This window comes from Coturnix japonica, chromosome 10 (genome assembly GCF_001577835.2).
Source record: "Coturnix japonica isolate 7356 chromosome 10, Coturnix japonica 2.1, whole genome shotgun sequence".
NCBI classification, from domain to species: Eukaryota; Metazoa; Chordata; class Aves; order Galliformes; family Phasianidae; genus Coturnix; species Coturnix japonica.
In genome coordinates this window covers 12,066,502-12,083,145 of record NC_029525.1, presented here as the reverse complement: position 1 = coordinate 12,083,145, position 16,644 = coordinate 12,066,502, and the positions used below count along the sequence as shown (strand labels likewise).

The following is a 16,644-nucleotide window of genomic DNA, read 5'->3' as shown; positions in this document are numbered from 1 at the left end:
ATGCTGGGCTGGGAATGGAGAAAGTGGGGATTGAGGAAGAGGGGCAGATACGGGATTGGGATGAATTTTTGTGAATTCATGTGGTGCCTGTCGTAGTGATTGTCTACACTGTCCACAGCAGGGGGATCAGACCTAGATGACTGCAGTGGAATTGCCAGATTATGGCCTGAACAAATGGTTGAGCACCAGAGTGGCTGACCCACTCTGTATTCAGGTGACTGGAAGGGGTGTACTCTGGGCCTGCCCTTCCTCACCCTCATTTAAGGGCTAGCAGCTGGATAGAGATGGTACTTGAGTCATTACCAGTTGGAGGGGGTGAGCTAAGTTTTGTTCTTTGTTATCTTCTATGGCTTGGTAGTACTTGTATCTGGCTAGAAGGCACTGTTGCTTCCTTCTTTTGCTGCACAGTGAGCTTTGGGGTCGCTTCCAACTCAAGCTGTTCTATGATTCTATGAATTAATGTGTATCGTATGGGTGAGAGGCTGTTTCCCAGTTGCCCAAATGGCCTGCAGTGAAGTGAGGTTGGGGTTTTGTTTTGCTCTTTCCTCCTTACTGCCAGTTAGGAGGAGATGGGGTCATTCCTCATATGGGGATGCCTGCCTGGTTGTCCAGAGGAGAGGGTCTGGAGATTCAATGATATTTAAGGTCCCTTCCAGCCTTAAGCCATTCTGTGTTTTGTCTCTTGTTGCAAAGGAGTATGTTTGGCTCAAAGGACACCTTCCAGGGGTACTACCAGCTGTTTTGCAGTCTTTGATTTCAAGGCATAAGAGAACCTGTTCTTTCTTCTTGGTCCTCGTCATTGCAAACAAAACGCTTGCTTTCCCATTTGGGTTCCTCTGCTTTTATCTTCCAGCTGCTGTTGGTACTTGCTCTGCTTTCCTGTGTGCAAGCAGAAGCCTGTCTGGTATTTGAGATCTCTGCTGTTGGAGTTTGCTAAGCTGTTGTCCCCTGCAACCATCTTTTTTTATGATGCTCCTCTTAGTCCCTCACATCAGAACATCTTCCCCACTTCCTCAGGTGGTTTATATAATTCTCTCCAGCATCATCTCCAACTTTTCCACTCTTTTACATCCTTTGCAGAAGGCATTTGTGAAAGCTGCTGTCTGTGTGCTGGCATCGGTCTGACCAGTGCAGTCTGAAGTTGCAAGCCAGCTCCCCATCCCTTTGCATTTAACAGAAGGCTGACTACTTGATAGACTCTACTGACTGCTTAATTCTCTGAGAGCTCAGGCAGTTACTTCTCTATCAAAAAATAACACTGTTTGGAGTGCTTTGCTTTTTCATTGCACAGACACTCCCTCATACCTCCCACAGCTGGAAGGTGGCTCTGTCCTAATTTGTTTGTTCCTTGGTGCGCACCTGTGTGTTTGCCTGAGTTAAAGTGTTTGGTTTGCACAGGCTGATCGTACCAGCAGGTTTGCAAAGCTCTGTGGGACCTCCTGCTGAATCACTCTGCCAGCTTTTGTGTCTCCTGCAAACCTTAGTGGCAGTCATTTTATTCTGCCTGCCTGAACAGTGTTGGAAGCACCGAAGGGCATCAAGGTAATGCCTGTCCCCTCAGAGCCCTGTAGAAATGGGCCTCTTTGGGTGCTAATTCCATACAGTGCCATCTGTCCAGTTTTGATTTCAGCTCTTGGACTTCTTCCCCCCCCCCTTCTCTCCATCTCAGATTGATGACTGCTTTATAGCAATTGCAGAGGGGATGAGATGGGGTGAGAAGGTCTGTGTGCTGAGCGGGGTGAATGGGGAAAGTGTTATTTTTACAGGTGCTAGGCAGGGTTTCTGCATGCATGTCTACATATTACAATGCAGAGCGTAAAAGCCTGAAGTCTCCTTTAGCACAGCCTGTAATCCTATTAGAAGGATTACTCTGTTGTCCTAGGCTATCAGATCGTGGTAAGAACTCATTTAGGTCAGCTGTTTAGGAAATTTACACACACATACACACACACACACAGAAATTAAATAAGCCTCTTGCTGTATTTCATAGGGATTGACGAGCTCCTTTCAGACCTTCTCTGTGCCACTGATTACATCCTTGCTCTTGTAGTTTCTCGGCATCCTTAAACCCTCGTGTAAATGATTTGCTTTCAGCTTTTCACTTCTAACGGCAGATGTTGTATAGGCGGTGCTGTAGCTGGACCCCAGGTATTTCCAGACCTTGAAAGGATTAGAATTTTAAATAGTAAAGTACTTTGGTTTTTTGCTTTCCCTCTGTGCGTTTATGCATGTGATAACTTTGAGAGTAAGAGTATGGGCAGGCCTGATTTGCGGGCAGGACTTAATGAAAGCTAAATCTGCACTGGCAGGGCCCCAATCAGTTTAATCCTTGGTCTGGTGATTATCAGCAATGTTATAATTTAATTTGATGCCTCTGTATTCCGAAGGTCAGCTCGTGCTTTCCTTTACAGTGGCAGTCAGTTCTAGTGCATGCCTTCCTCAGAACTCCGGCAGAGCCAGGTATTCAACAGGGGTGTGCTTAGATGGGGTGGCCAAGCAAAGCAACAAGACATGCAGCATCATTATACAGTCAGATAGGAAGCCCTTCATGTTAGGAAAGCCTCCTAAACTGGAATAAAGCCACAACTGTCCAGAGCTTGATGTTGTGTTTCATGCCTCCGCCCAAATCTTTGTGGCAGAGCAGGGAGGGAGATGTGTATGTCAATCTCACCTGTTGCTGCCAAGGCTCAATGCACTCACAAGAATCTCCATTCTGATTTTTGGTTAAGTCTATGTTGGGCAGTTTCAATGTACACTTACAGGTGGGAATTCCTCCTTGTAAGGAATGTGCACGTACGGATGGGAAATCCCTCCTTGTAAGGATTTAGTACATTAAGTCTTCCCACAGTCAGAGGATTCTACCTGCAATTCTGTAGAGCTCTGGGGAGATCCATGCTTGTGTGTTATCAGTGTGGCAGACCAGTGTGGGTCATATCTTCCCAAGCTGCTGTGTGCCTTGTAATCCAGACACTTTTGCAGTAAGCTGCTATGCAATGTGTTTGTGAGGTTGGACCATTCCTGAAAGCACCAGACATGATAGCATTTAGGATCTGCAGGGAAAAGTGTGGACTTGTCCAAACCACCATCAGTTTTCTTGGCTGCTTTTTAAGGCTTGTTGTCTCTTGAATGTTTGGGAGATTCCTGCACCTTCCTTGGTCTTGCTCATCCTTCCAAACTAGAATAGCAATTTCCTTTCCTTCACCTCCTCAGTTGGATCTCCTTTGCTGGATTTATTCCGGTTCCTATGGTATGTTAGATGATCCTCACTAATTCATGCCTTGCCAACTCTTCTTCCTTTAGCTAGCCAGACTTTTTGCTTTAAGAGTGGATGTTTTTACTGCCAGATACCTGCTCCCTCCTCTGTGTTTCCAGTGGAGTGCTGGTGACATCCAGTGTCTAGTTTGGCTTATCACTGGCACGCACGTGTGTCCTAAGCTGATATCCCCAGGGGATGCTATAGATCTAAAGACTTGTTTTCCCCTTCAGCTACTCTGCATTTGAATGAGCAACCATGCGCCATGTCAGAGGTGTTTGTGACATCTGTAATTCACACGGGAGGGGTGGGGAAAAAAAAAAGAACCTTTGAGGCCAGAGCTCTTAGGAAAAGCTGCCTTTAAAAGAGAGGCAACTGTGTGCGAAGAGAAATGAGAACTGAGAAACAAATCACAGCTTCCATTGGAGATAATGAGAATCTTAGATAGTAACACATGCTGTGTACTGAGGCCAGAGCGGTCCTGTCTCTCTGTTCCCCAGAGGGAGGCTTAGTGCTCTTAATGCTCACAGGGTCACTGCTTTCCTCCCCTCTCTGAAAGCAACACTGGGCCTGCAGGAAATGTGCTGCAGAGTGGTGTAGGAGGAAAGCCAAGGGCCAGCAGCCCAGACAGCTCGCTGCTTTGTGCCTTCATGGGCTTTAGGCGGACTCTGATTTCACAGCCTGGCAGGGAAAGATTGACTGCACAGCACTGATGCTGGGCTCTCAGCTGAGATCCACACTGGCAAAAAAGGTTTCCTGGAGTACTGATGGTGGGAGGGCTAAGCCAGCCTTGCATACTTCAGAGGTATGGAATGGGTAAAAGGTGCTATTTACCCTCATCCTTGTGTTCCACTCCATTTATTTAACTGGGGCAACCGCAAAATTTCTTCCCCTGGAGTTTCCTGAAGCTGAAGAGTCATTCCCTGAGAGAGTAAACAGAAGCCCTGTTTGCTTGGGTCATTAAACACAGGACAAAGCGCAGGGGAGCAATCTGTCAGTGGTGGGCTAGGAGAGAAGAGAGCAAATGGACCTTTCCATCCCTAAGCGTGGTGATTTCCTTCACTCCTCATTTCCTATGTGACATCCAGCCCTAAATGTATCTGCTGTTCCTGCAGCTGCATGCTCAGGCTTGGGGGCAGAACGTGCTGCTGCTCTTGTTCCCAGCATCCCCATTTAGAATCATGGAACTGTAGGATCATTTGAGTTGGAAGGGACCTTTAAAGGTCCTCCTGCAGCAGGGCCTGCTCTGAAGCTTCACCTCCCAGGCAGCCCTGTTCTCCATGAGCCTTTCTGGTGCAAGAAGTGCAGAGAAGGAATATGTTCTCCTGCTCAAGGCTAGAGGCAGCTGACTCCCAGCAGGATGGCTTCCCCATCTTTTAGCTCTGATGATCTTAGTTTATGTTGTTTGTTTTCCTTAATTGAATATTTTATAAATTAACATGATTTCTGCATAGTGTTTATCTTTCTCTCTGTGAGCCTTTATGGCCGAGATAGCCTAGAGTAGACTAATTAAAACACTGAACCATGACTGTGCCCCTAGCCAGAAAGAGGACCATATAATGTATGTGATGCTGATACAGATCTGGGAGCTGGTGAAGCAGAGCGCCAGGAGATCTGTCTGTGCCCATCAGTCTTACTTAAGAAGCCTTTTCTATTCATTGCTGTTGAGGACTATCTCTTCTCTGCCTTAAGTGGATGCTCAGATTAGGAGCCTCTGGGTGAACATCATCCTTCCAGATACTTGTGCTGCTAATGTTGCACTTCTGCTGCGGCAGTGCAAAGCATGAGCAGAACTGTGCTCTGCTGCTGCCTGGAAGGGCTTTTGCCTGCACTTTACTGCTGGGCACTGCCTTGAGGAGCTGCTCAAGTTGTAGTCCTGCCCTGTACATGGTACATCCGGGCTTTTCTCACTAGCCAGAGACAAGGCTGAACTGTGGCTTTTCTAATCGAGGAACCCAGGATTCCCCCTGAGAGGGCTGGGGGCAGAGCAGTTGCATCTACTGTGCTCAGCTTGAAGACAGACTTAGAGTGACTTTAGAGAAGCCTGCCTCCTTCTTTTACAGGCCTTTCTTTCCTATTGTTATTTCATGATAAAGAATTTGGCTCCGTAGAGGAGTAAGCCAAGCACTGGCTTATTGCTACCAGCTGAATAGTAAAAAAAAAAAAAAAAAGCCAAGTATAACCCATTTGCTATTGTGCTGTGCTTAAAATCCAGCTCAGTACTTTGCATTCCAAGACATCCAGCCTCATCCTTTTTCATAGATTGCCTTGCAAGCAGAAGAAATATCTTGAAAACAGCTTACACCCGACCGCAGAAGCCCCCATGTAAATATGCCGGTGCTCAGTTGCAGAGGAGAAGCGACTGCACAGCAGCAGCCATAGGAATCTTTGTTTAATTTAAATGAGGCAATCTCCTTCCGCATCTGTGAAGGCTCTGTGAAATTAACCTCAGACTCCGTGCTGGTTACCTGTGCAAACAGAATCATATCGTAGCTGTGTTGTTGCTGGCACCTCAGGTCTGAACAAAATCTTCCTCTAGGCATGGTTGTTTTTTTGTTCTTCAGTGTTTGTGCTCACTGTCTGCATGTATGTATATCTATTAAGTGCCTCTCTTCTCAGCAACGTAGCCAGATGTGGTTCTTTCCCATCTGTTCTCATCTTCACCTCGGTAGCCCATGTCGTTGTGCCTTGTATTGGCAAAACAGGAATGAGAGAGGAAGAACAAAGCTGTGATGGATGAGAGGCACCCATTGAGTTAGCCCCCAGTGGGGGCTGTGGTGCTTAAGCTAATTCCTTCCCCTGTGGTGTGCTTAAGGTCTCTCCTGAAGACCTTCAACATGGTTTGATGGGTACAAATCTTTTCTTCCACATTATTTGCTTCTTTTAGCTTAATTTCCACTGCAAATGTGGCTCCTCGCTCAATTTTCCATTTATTGGGGCTAAGTATAAGTGAATCTTCCTGTCAGATCAGTAAATCCAGACCACTTTCCTACCTGTTCTTCTCCCTTGGCCATCTCTGAATTGCTATTTGAGCTGAGCTTTTATTGCTTCTGACAGCCAGGGCTGTAGTCCCTGCAGAATGGCTTCCCCAACACTTGTAAACTCTCTGCCAAAATTAGAGTTGGCTGTTTTCAGATTTAACCTCCAGTTCCAGATAGATTTTCAGTATCCCTGGCCGAATGCTCTCATTCCTGCCATAGCTCACTTCATCGGCACCACAACAACAGAACACTTGTCTTATTGCTTCAGTCTGACCCCTCTCTGCCTTTGGAAGTCAAAAAAAAACCAGCAAGCTTCTGTCACACCACCAGTGCTGATACTGGTAAGAAAACAGGATGACCAGGCTGGTTTTCCTCTTTCCCCCCCCCCTCTTCCCCCATATGAAGAACTCAGAGTTCATTTGTAGTTTTGTAACTCAGGTAACACACAGTGGAAGAGCTGGAAGTCTGGCTCCAAGCAGAGAAACATCAGTTTGGTTCCTCAGAGTCTGAGTAATTCTGTGATTCCAACCCAGTGAGATGCATTTCTGACAGTTGTTGTTCTTCCAGAGACTCTTGATAGCCACTGGGAAAGGAACTATAGGGCAGGATAGCTCCTGTGCTTGGAGCAGAGGATGTCTACGTGGGGTATGCAGGGGTGACAACTGCTAAAGCCTTGAATGCTTATTCCACCCCAACTTTGGGGCTGTAGTAGCAGCAAATAAGGGTTAAAACCATTGGTAAGATCCCAGGTTCTTTGGTGCTGGTTCCTTATGCAGATGGAGTAAGTTTGGCAGTCTTGCTTTGATGCTGTCATCAGAGTGTATTTGTTTCAAATTAATTAAAAGCGAAGATGAAATTCCCGAACTCATTTAACTTCCTAATCTTTGGTTCTCCAGGGACTGACTGCGGAAAAACAGCTGGGGACCCAACGTGTCCTTTAGAAGGGGATGAAATGCAGTTAATCCTGGTTATATCAAAGGGAGCGGAAATGAAAAGTAAATTCCTATTTGTAAAGATATATTTTTTTTCCCCCACTCTTTTTTCCCATACAAGAACTTTCTTGTCTGGGCAGGTTGGAAGATATTTGTAGTCCTGATTGTTTAAATATTAATCTGTACTTTAAGATTCATTTGTATGCGGGGAAAGAGAGAATCAAGTGCAGTGGAAACCCCATAAATGTATTCTCTATCCACTGGATGGAGCGTGCAGTGATGTTAGGCAAACCCAGAGATGTTATATGCTGTGACAGGACCGCTCTATTACGGGTTTCAAAAGTACTAACCTGCAATATTAGATGGATGTGTGGGGCCTGAGTTTACCTAAAATTCATTCATTACTGTTCCTAACTGGGGAAAAAAAATCCCCTCTTGAGCTGAAAGCCTTTGCAGTAAGAGGTATCAGCGTGTAAGGGATGGTGTTCTGTCCGTATGACAGAAAGCAGAGGTTGGGCTCCTGGGGCGCCGGCTCTGGGGGGAAAAAATATGCATTAGTCGACTTTACCCTGTGAGCAAAATGTGTGAGTTAGGCACTATGTAAATCTAGAGTAACACTCTGCTTTTTCCCTCTCCAAATAACCTTCCACATAGCTGGGTATTATTTTGAAGCAATTTTGCTCTCTGATGATTCAAGGAGGGAAGCTGCTGAAACAAAACAGAAGTGAATTGCGGAATAGTTAATATTGCAGAGCAATAGAGGAGGCACGCATCGTCGCTAGATTTTGGGTCTCAATTCTTGCTCCAAGCAGTTAACCCTCATCCAGCCAGGGTGAGAGCTGAGGTATCTATGAACTCACTGTTCACTCATGTTACGACACTGCATATAAAAGACAAAAGTGTAAATGATCAGGTGAGCACATCTGAATAATGTATAATGAGAGAGGACAAGTTATGCAGTGGGAGAACAGGTGTAATTTTTTGCTACCTACTTTTCATCTTCCCTTTATGGGCAGTTCCCACTGAAGCTAGAAAAAGCAACACCTGGACCTTGGATTGGGGGGGGTGCTGTGGTGGCTGTTGTTTTGGACGCAGGGAGCTGAGCTGAGCATTGGTGCTGGTGCTGCAGGAGGCGATGGAGCTGTGACGGAGCTGCTCTGAAGTGCTGTGCAAGGAAGTTTTCATAGCACCTGCCCACAGTCTGCTCAGCTCCATCCCACAGAAACCTCGCGCCTCCGCACATAGTGGTGTGCAGTCCTTCGAGGTTGACGTGAATAGCGGAGGGAATGAGAGTTTCCTCAGAGAGCAGTGAGTTAATTAATGGCTCCGAAGCACATTATTGTATTAAATTGTGGCTATATTAGAAATCACTTCCGAGCTGTGACTGAAGGCTGTATCGGTGTGCTGTGGACCTTCTATGTATGCGCAGTTTTCATCATCTTTGGTGAACATCCTCGGCTGAAATGGAAATTCAGACCTTTAAAAGGAGTGAGCGTAGAAACCGCACTCCTGAAGTGTTTGAAATAAACCCTGCAGCTACTGCATATCTGATCTGTGCATCTAAATGGGTTCTGGTGAAGCCTGGGGAGCTCTGGAGAAACCTTTCCAAATGGGTATGAGTCATATACCACTTAATCATTTAGATGCTGATGAAGATTATTTGTTTGTGAGTTCTCCTTCTTTTCCGTTAATTAAGTTGGCTTTTTGGGGGGAAAGGCAAGTGTTGGCTGTGCTGCGAGATGTGACTGGTCTGCAGCTGCTTGTTAAAACCAAGCTGTTCTTCCTTATGTGCGTATTGCTGAGAACTCACTTCCTGAGATGGAAGATCCGTGTAAGACAAGATGTCAAGAGGTGGAGGAATTCTGCAAGGGGGAGAGGAAGGAGAAAAGCAGAGAGGAAGCATTCCTTAATTTTGGCTGGAGATGGGTTTATGCATCTGTTTGAATGAGAGCATGAATTTGCTGATCAGACTCACTGCGCTACTTCAGCTGCACCATTTTCTGCTCATCTGTTGCATGTTGCCGAGGGAGCTGGGGAGCTGCACGTCTCCTTTCCAATGTTTGTGTTTCATTCTGCCTCATTTATGGTATTTTCTTTGGAAATAACTTTATTTCCACTGTGTAGGCTTTTGCTTTTGCTTTTGCCTGCTCTATTTAACAAACATTAATTTTACCCTCTGAGTCTTATGGAGAATCACCTGAAATCTAAGGTAGCTTGAAAATCGTATTAATGAAGGAGATCACCTTGCTTTTATCTATGCAGCTAGAACTTCCAGGCAGTTTCTTGATACCAGAATGTATTGAGGTGCCTGGATAAAAATAAATTCCTTTTGCAATGCAGTAGGTTTCAGAATACTACCAAAATATAAGAAGGAATAGATTATAGGGTTGGAAGATTGGAAATGACCTCTAAGGTCATCTAGCCTGTCCACCACTAATATTGCTCCCTAAACATGACCCCAAGGACTGCATTTACCCTTTCATTGAACACCCTCAGGGACAGAGACTCCACCACCTCCCTGGGCAGCCTCACCACTCTTTGGGAAGAAATTCTTCCTACTATCCAGTCTGAACCTCTGCTGGACAACTTCAGGCTATTAGGATCTTAGATCAAACTAAGGCCTAGTTTTCTGGGTGGGGTAAGCAGAACTGGGCATGAGCTGGAGAAAGGGAGGACAAGGATATCTTTAAGACTTGAAAATGGTGGTCTCCTTCAGGAAGCTGCCTCTGAAGAGAGGACTTAACAGGCATTAGACATATAGTATCCATACTGCAGTTAGGAGGAATCCAGTGCACCTCCTTGGGGCTCTGTGGACATCTTGCATTGCATGTCTTGGTTTTCATCCCTTGTGACTAAGGTTTGCCATATAAAGCTTTTCATCTCTTGGGATGAAGCCACCTGCACTTTCAGACCTTTAGGACCTTCTGTACCTTTTATCTTTGATTTGATTTCATCTCATCTTTCTAGCAGCCTTTGATTTCCCATGTGAATTAAAGTTCCATCCCTCATATTTCTGAGGGTTGGCATAAAAGGGGTTTAAAAGGGCTTATTCTGGAGCAGTAAGAAGCACATGCATCCAGCATTGAACAGCTCCCAGATGTGGCAACTTCATTTAATTGCTGAAATCAGAGATGTTAGGAATGGATTTCATCTGAAAGTCTGATCTCCTAAACTAAAAGGCATAGGACAACATTTGCTCATCCCCTGGAGATGCTGCCAGAAGTCTGCCTCTGATTAGCAATGTTAATGGAGTATTAACATAAGCCACGCCAGCAAGGGAAACTGTAGAACACATTATCATCAGGAGAGCCAGCTGTGTATAGGCCTGTAAAGATGATGATGAATGTAATTTGTGGTGTGAGGAGCTGGCTGCTGAACTGCTTTGTCCTCTATTCCAGAAGCAGTGGAGTGTGGTTGGACATGCCAGCTTGCTGTTCTCTGTGCTATCGTATTGAAGAGAGAAGGAGCAGGGAAGTTGTAGAACAGATGTTACCTTCATGGGAAAAGGGGGATGGAGGGAGCTTCCCAGCTGCATCAAGGCTTTTGCTTTCACAAGTTGTTAGTTTTTTGTTCTGCCTCCATCCTTTAACTGTTCAGGATCTTTTGTGACCCGTGGAAGGTTGATTTGTGGTCCAAATGATGTGATGGCTCTAAGCATCTTCAGAGATGGATTGTACTATTTCTTACTCTTTTGTAGCTTTCCTTTTTTACCTTGACTCAGAGCCCATGAATGGTCTAGTTTAAGAGAAGGGGCTCAGAGGTATTGTAAAACTACTAATTTACTTTACTCTCCTTAGTCAAATATTGGCCATACATGCCCTACAAATCTTCACGCAGTTGCTTCACCATATCATGGAATCATCAGATGGTTTGAGTCAGAAGGGACCTCAAAGACAGAGTTCCAGCCCCCTGCCATGGGCAGGAACAACTTCAATTAGACCAGGATGCCAAAACCCCATCTGACCTGACCTTGAACACTTCAAGGGATGAGGCCTAATCTTATCCTGGCTGAACAAGCCCAGATCTCTCAGCCCCTATTTAGAGAAGTGCTCCAGGCACATGAGCATCATCATGGATCATCTTTGTACATCTACATCCCTGATGAGCTCAGTGTTGCCAGATGACAGAATTTATTTCTGTGAGTGTGTGCTTGAAATCTGGAGCCTTCAAGCTGTTAAACTCAGTAACTCAGCTCCTTTGTTTATAAATTGAGTTCTTTCTATTTTGCCTTGTGAAGAGAGTAGCGAGCTGTAGATCAGCAATACACAGAGATGCTTGTGCTTCAGTATGGCAGGATCAGTGGGCACTTTGCAGGTGAGAAAGATAGCGCTAAACCATATTGATACAAGCTTGTTTTCAGAGTTTCCTAATGGAGCTACGCATTTCACCCATTGACCTTTTTGACATTTTCCTGGTTTCCCTGCTACAGGAGCACTTCAGCAGTAAAGTGCCACACTCTGCTGAACAAACTTGGCATCTCGTCAAGCTGACTTATTTGGTATGTATTTACACTTGTAGACTTTAGTACTCTCCTGGCAATTGAGCTTCCTTCCTGTCTACATAAATACGATTTCATTATTAGCTTTGTTTAGCTGTTGTTCTGCATCTGCATGCTTTCCTTTCCAAAGCTGCCGAAGAGAGTTGCAGGTGTTGATCTTGATCTGTGCCCAAAGCATCATGAACTCTCTACCCCCACCTGCCAGCTCTGATGATGTACTCTTGACCTCCTACCTAAAACAAGCATAAAGCCTCACTGTGTGATGTTTTTTTTGCTGTGGTTTTGTTTTGTTTTCCTTTGAGGAGCCCGTAACTTCTGTTAGAATTGCAGCCTTTGTGTGTGTTTGTTTATAGTTAGAATAAAGCCTGTTTCCCACTAGAGGTAGTGTGTGTTGTTGTTGATCAGGCTTTGTTGGATCTAGGTGATGGCTTCCAAAATGCCTGTTTGGAAAATGGTAATTTTTGCTTGTGGGTGATGGTAGATGGTAAAAGGGCAGTGGTTGGAGCCACTTCATTTTGCCCTGGATGTTGGCTGTTACTGATCCAGGCACTGGCAGCAGCTGCCTTTGGTGCATCAATGGAGGTAGATGAACTACAAGCATGCAACCTCCCCCAGTACTGTCCTAAGTCAGCTTTTGCCACACGTCCAACCTTTAATGGGCAAAACTACTGCAGGTGACTGTCACTCAGATAGGCTATTCTGGGTCTGCTTGCAAGCTTTTGCTGTTTTCCTGCAGAGGAAATATTTTCCTGCACATTCATTGGAATTAATTTCTACTTGGACTCCTATAACTATGCATGAACCAAAGCATTTCTGCTCGAAAATAAACACAGGCACAAATCTCACTTTACCAGTCTAGGGCTTGGCTTTATAGCAGATAGAGAAGCTGCTGGAATAAGGTTAGATTTGTTTCCCTCCTGGGCGGGGGCTGACAGGAAAGGTTTCGTGAGATGGAAGGGAGTCAAAGAAAGAAAGTGAAACCAAGCAGTCAATTTGCTAGCTGCAGTCTTTGATCTGTGGCTGTCTGCAAACAGAATTGGAGCTCTGTGATTAGATGTACGTGCTCATTATGTGTTGTACTCTCCAAGCAGGCATTGTACATACAGCACAATGTATTCTGCTTCATTCTGCCCAAATATCTTTTTTCATCTATATTGCATTAAGACCTTGAGGCCTATCATCGGGGAGAGAAAAAATACAATTTTCTTATTGTACAATGCATTTCATTCCCAGCTGCTGTATTAAATTTATTCCTATTTGAAGTGGTGTCTGTGAGTATAAATCATTTAAGTTTATATGTTTTTGTTGCTGTGGCAACTGTTTGACTAATTGAATTCCAAAGTGTCTCTCTCTATTTCAAAGCCATGATAAAGGGCGTACGTATTCTTAGTAGCAGAACTCTGAAGCCAGAGGCGGGGGACAGGCAGCCCTGTCAAAATGACATGTCTTCAACCTCCCATGCATGGGGTTACCATTGGCAATTATCTGGGGATGAGGGGTTGGGAAGGAGTCATAGCAACCTGTGTGCTTCCCCCTGTGAGTGCAGTGTTCAGAAATGCTGTTAAGGCACGGAGCAGGATGGAGGAGGCATGGAAAGCCAGTGATGGAGGCATGGGGAAGGTCTATTTTTCCCTCTCTGTCACAGTGTTCCCATTAATTCACTGCAGACCTGGAGTGTTGGAGTACTTCATGGTTATAAACACGCTCAAGTTGTAATGAGCCCATCTTCTTTCCGTGGGGGCCTTTTATGAGCTCCTGAGGCTTGTCTGCTTGCTGGGATCACACACGCGTTCCCAAGGTATTTCTTGCCCCATCAGTTTTTAGGAGGAAGATATTTCTGTGTCAGGGGACTGGGGAATAACGGGCTGCCCCAAATTTCCCCTGTGGGATGTGCGAGATAAATTCTACCCTACTGTGTAAGAATGCGTTCTGGCTGCGTGCTAGAGGTAGGTGTAGACTGAGCTGGGAAAACTGGAACACTAAATCCTGACTCTTTGTAAGGAAATTTGTCCTGAGAGGATAGAAGGAGAGATTCCTTTTCTGGCAGAAATTTCCAAGCAGGAACCAGACTGTCTCTGCTGTTCCCAGCTTGTTCTGGCCTCCTCTCTTAGCCTAGAGAGAACTCATTTTTTTGTGTGTTAATTATGTAGGTGTTTATTACGGCCACAAAACGTTAATAGACAGCCTAATGGAAATCATGCTGGCTAATGAGAAGCTCCTGAATACCTGCTGCTTTTCTCTGGGAATAACGGCAGCCACAATTCAGCAGGAAATAATTTCCCCTGCTCCTGCCCCATACTTGTACCTTATGATTACATCGTGCCGTTAACCTTTCGTCTGGAGCTCTGCAACCCGGGGGAAGGCCGAGACCTCTCTCTTCCATCTGCCTGGAGGGGACAGAGGGGTCTGCTTCCATCTCCTGCTTTCTAAAGGGTAATCTGTGAAGGGCTTTATGGAGCTTGAAAAGGTTACTGTGTGCTCCGATTGACGGTGGCTGTGGCAGGAATGAAATGCAGGGAGCCTTGAGCAGAGCCCATCTTTCCTTTGCTTCCCTGCCCGTAGGGGATGCTGTCAGATCCAGGGCATATGCTGCAGTAACAGCCCAGTTGTAGGCAGCCTCAGCTGCTGTTTTATTTTGGTGTGGTTTTATTCCCAGGTCCATTAGATGCTCCACCAGCTGCTGCACGCTCATGTAACTACCTCATCCTGGATAGGCAAAGACAAATAGCACAGACCTGTAACATATGCTGGGAGGGGGCATTTTGTGGGGGGATTTCTAGGGAACTTGGTCACATCAAAGAGGTTTTTTGTTTTCTTCTGTATTGTGCTTGTAATGAATTTCAAAGGGTCTCTATCGCATAAATGGCTTAAATCAATAGTAAAAGGGAACCTTGTCCATCAAGCTGCCTGGCCACAGCTAATGAGGTTAAAATGCAAACTGTCAGACTCTGGTTTGTTATGCTGATGTAGAGAAGAGAAAGCTGTTTAATGAGGGGTGAGGTTGTGGGTCTTGGAAAGCAGCAGGAATAAACAGCTAGTGCAGCATTCATGGGGAGAGAAGCAAGCTAAATCTGGGCTCTTAATGAATGAGAGCAGGAGAAGGCAAAGGAGCGGTGGGCAGGAGTAGCAGGGTCTGTGTGTGTGTGTGTGTGTGTGCTGTGTTTGTGTAGAAGTGTTGCACTGGCAGGAGACTGGTGAGAAGGTTCCTGTGTGATGGATTGGGCATGAGATGCGTGTGCTTGTAGGGAGAAGGTGTCTGAGCTTAAAGGAAGGATGCCCGGGGGACAGTGGGAGGGTGGATGCGAACCTGTGTGTGCCCTAAGCTGGGGATAGCCTTGCTAGGACAAGTAGGACTGTGTATGTATGTGCATGCCTGCGTTGCTTGACATGGTTGCCAAGGGTCTTTGTGCAGGTGTTGTGCAATGGGAGATTACAGCAGCTGAAGGAAAGGAAGATTTGGGTGTTGCCTTGTAGAGAGGAGGGATGGGTGGGGAGGACTGGTGGAATCACAGTCCCTGGAGGTGTTCAAGAGCAGTGGAGGTATGGCTCTGAGGGACATGGCTAGTGGACATGGTTAGTGGGCATGAGTTGACTGTTGGAGTTGATGATCTTAGTGGTCTTTTCCACACTTAATGATTGCATGATGATGCTGTATGGATGGTGGACTTAGCTGTGACCGAGTGCACACAGTGAGGCAGGTACACATTCAGTGCTTCCCTCCATTGGATGCATGCACTACTACTCTGATTTCTGCAGGGGAGAAAAGGTCTCTTCTAGCAAAAACAACAACAAAAAAGCCCAAACTCAGGAGGCAGAATTCACTGAAGATGCTTTAAAGCTGCATAGCTGAAACTGTGAATGAAAGAAAAGGCTTTACCAGGCAATATGTGGGAACTCCCAGTTGGGACCACGTTTCATAGTTTTTCCCTTGTGGTCAGAAATTTTGTGCTTCTGTCTTTTCCTGCCCAAACCAAAAGATAGAGGGTGGTCCGACTGCTTGTAAAGAGCCAAATCCTTCCTTCATAGGCTGTCTTAGTGAACAGTTGTGAAAACAACAGATTTCATTGTGAAGGTGGGATTTCTCAATAGTGAGGAGCTGCAAATGAGGCAAGTTGCAGGGTCCATATGGAGTTGCTGATAGATAAACCAATAGCAGGCTCCTGGAAATGTTTCAGAAGGAGGCTTTGGGGATAAGGCAGAAAAGCAGTTCAAAAAGCTGGTTCTTGATTAATACATAAAGCCATAAAAATACCATCTGAGCATCTTCTGTTACCTGGCCACAGGTAGCCAAATCCTGTCAAGTGGTTTCTCTGGCATCCGTTCTCCCTGCTTTGAATATAACAGGTTGTGCAGATTATTTTATGATCAATAAATATCCAGGCAGACACTGTAAAATTCCAATCAGAAAAATTTACAACATTAATGCAGATATTGTATAGCAGGATATAAATAAATAGAAATTGTCAGTCAAATTCTTGGCAGCTGGAGTGTGGCGTGGTTGGCAGTAAATTAAATGTTACTTCACAAATCACCTTTATGGCTTTGCCCAGTAAAGTGTGTCTCTGCAGAGGCTCTTTCCAGCTTGCGGTGGTAAAAATCCTCTGGTCCTGGTGAATTCTCTGTGAAACCAATACCAAGTCATGGTGGCAAATGTGAATTTTGCTATGTCAGGGAGAGATTACAGTCAGGAGTTGCTTGACGTAGTGGCATGGAGACCATTGCCATGGGAGGAGCAGCACGGACTCTGTCATATCTACTGGGCTGAAGTGAGCTGTGGTTGTTGAAGGCTGCACCTGGGAGCTGGTGGGAAGATTGAATCAGGTCAAAAGTGAGACCTTGATTTAAAGCACTTGAGACAACATTTCACCTATAGATTACTTTATTTTGTTATTCCTGTTTTATTTGTTGACCAGGTCTAAAGCATGATCTGGATGCGCCTATGCTGTTGGGATGGTTGGGAAATGTATTTCAGCATAGACC

At 45.4% G+C, this 16,644-nt stretch overlaps 1 long non-coding RNA gene across 2 annotated transcripts in view; it reads left to right on the top strand.

Moving 5' to 3' along the window:
- Window positions 1-16,644, top strand: part of LOC107318812 — a 189,395-nt gene that overhangs the window by 162,666 nt on the left and 10,085 nt on the right. The gene's annotated exons all lie outside the window — the stretch shown is intronic.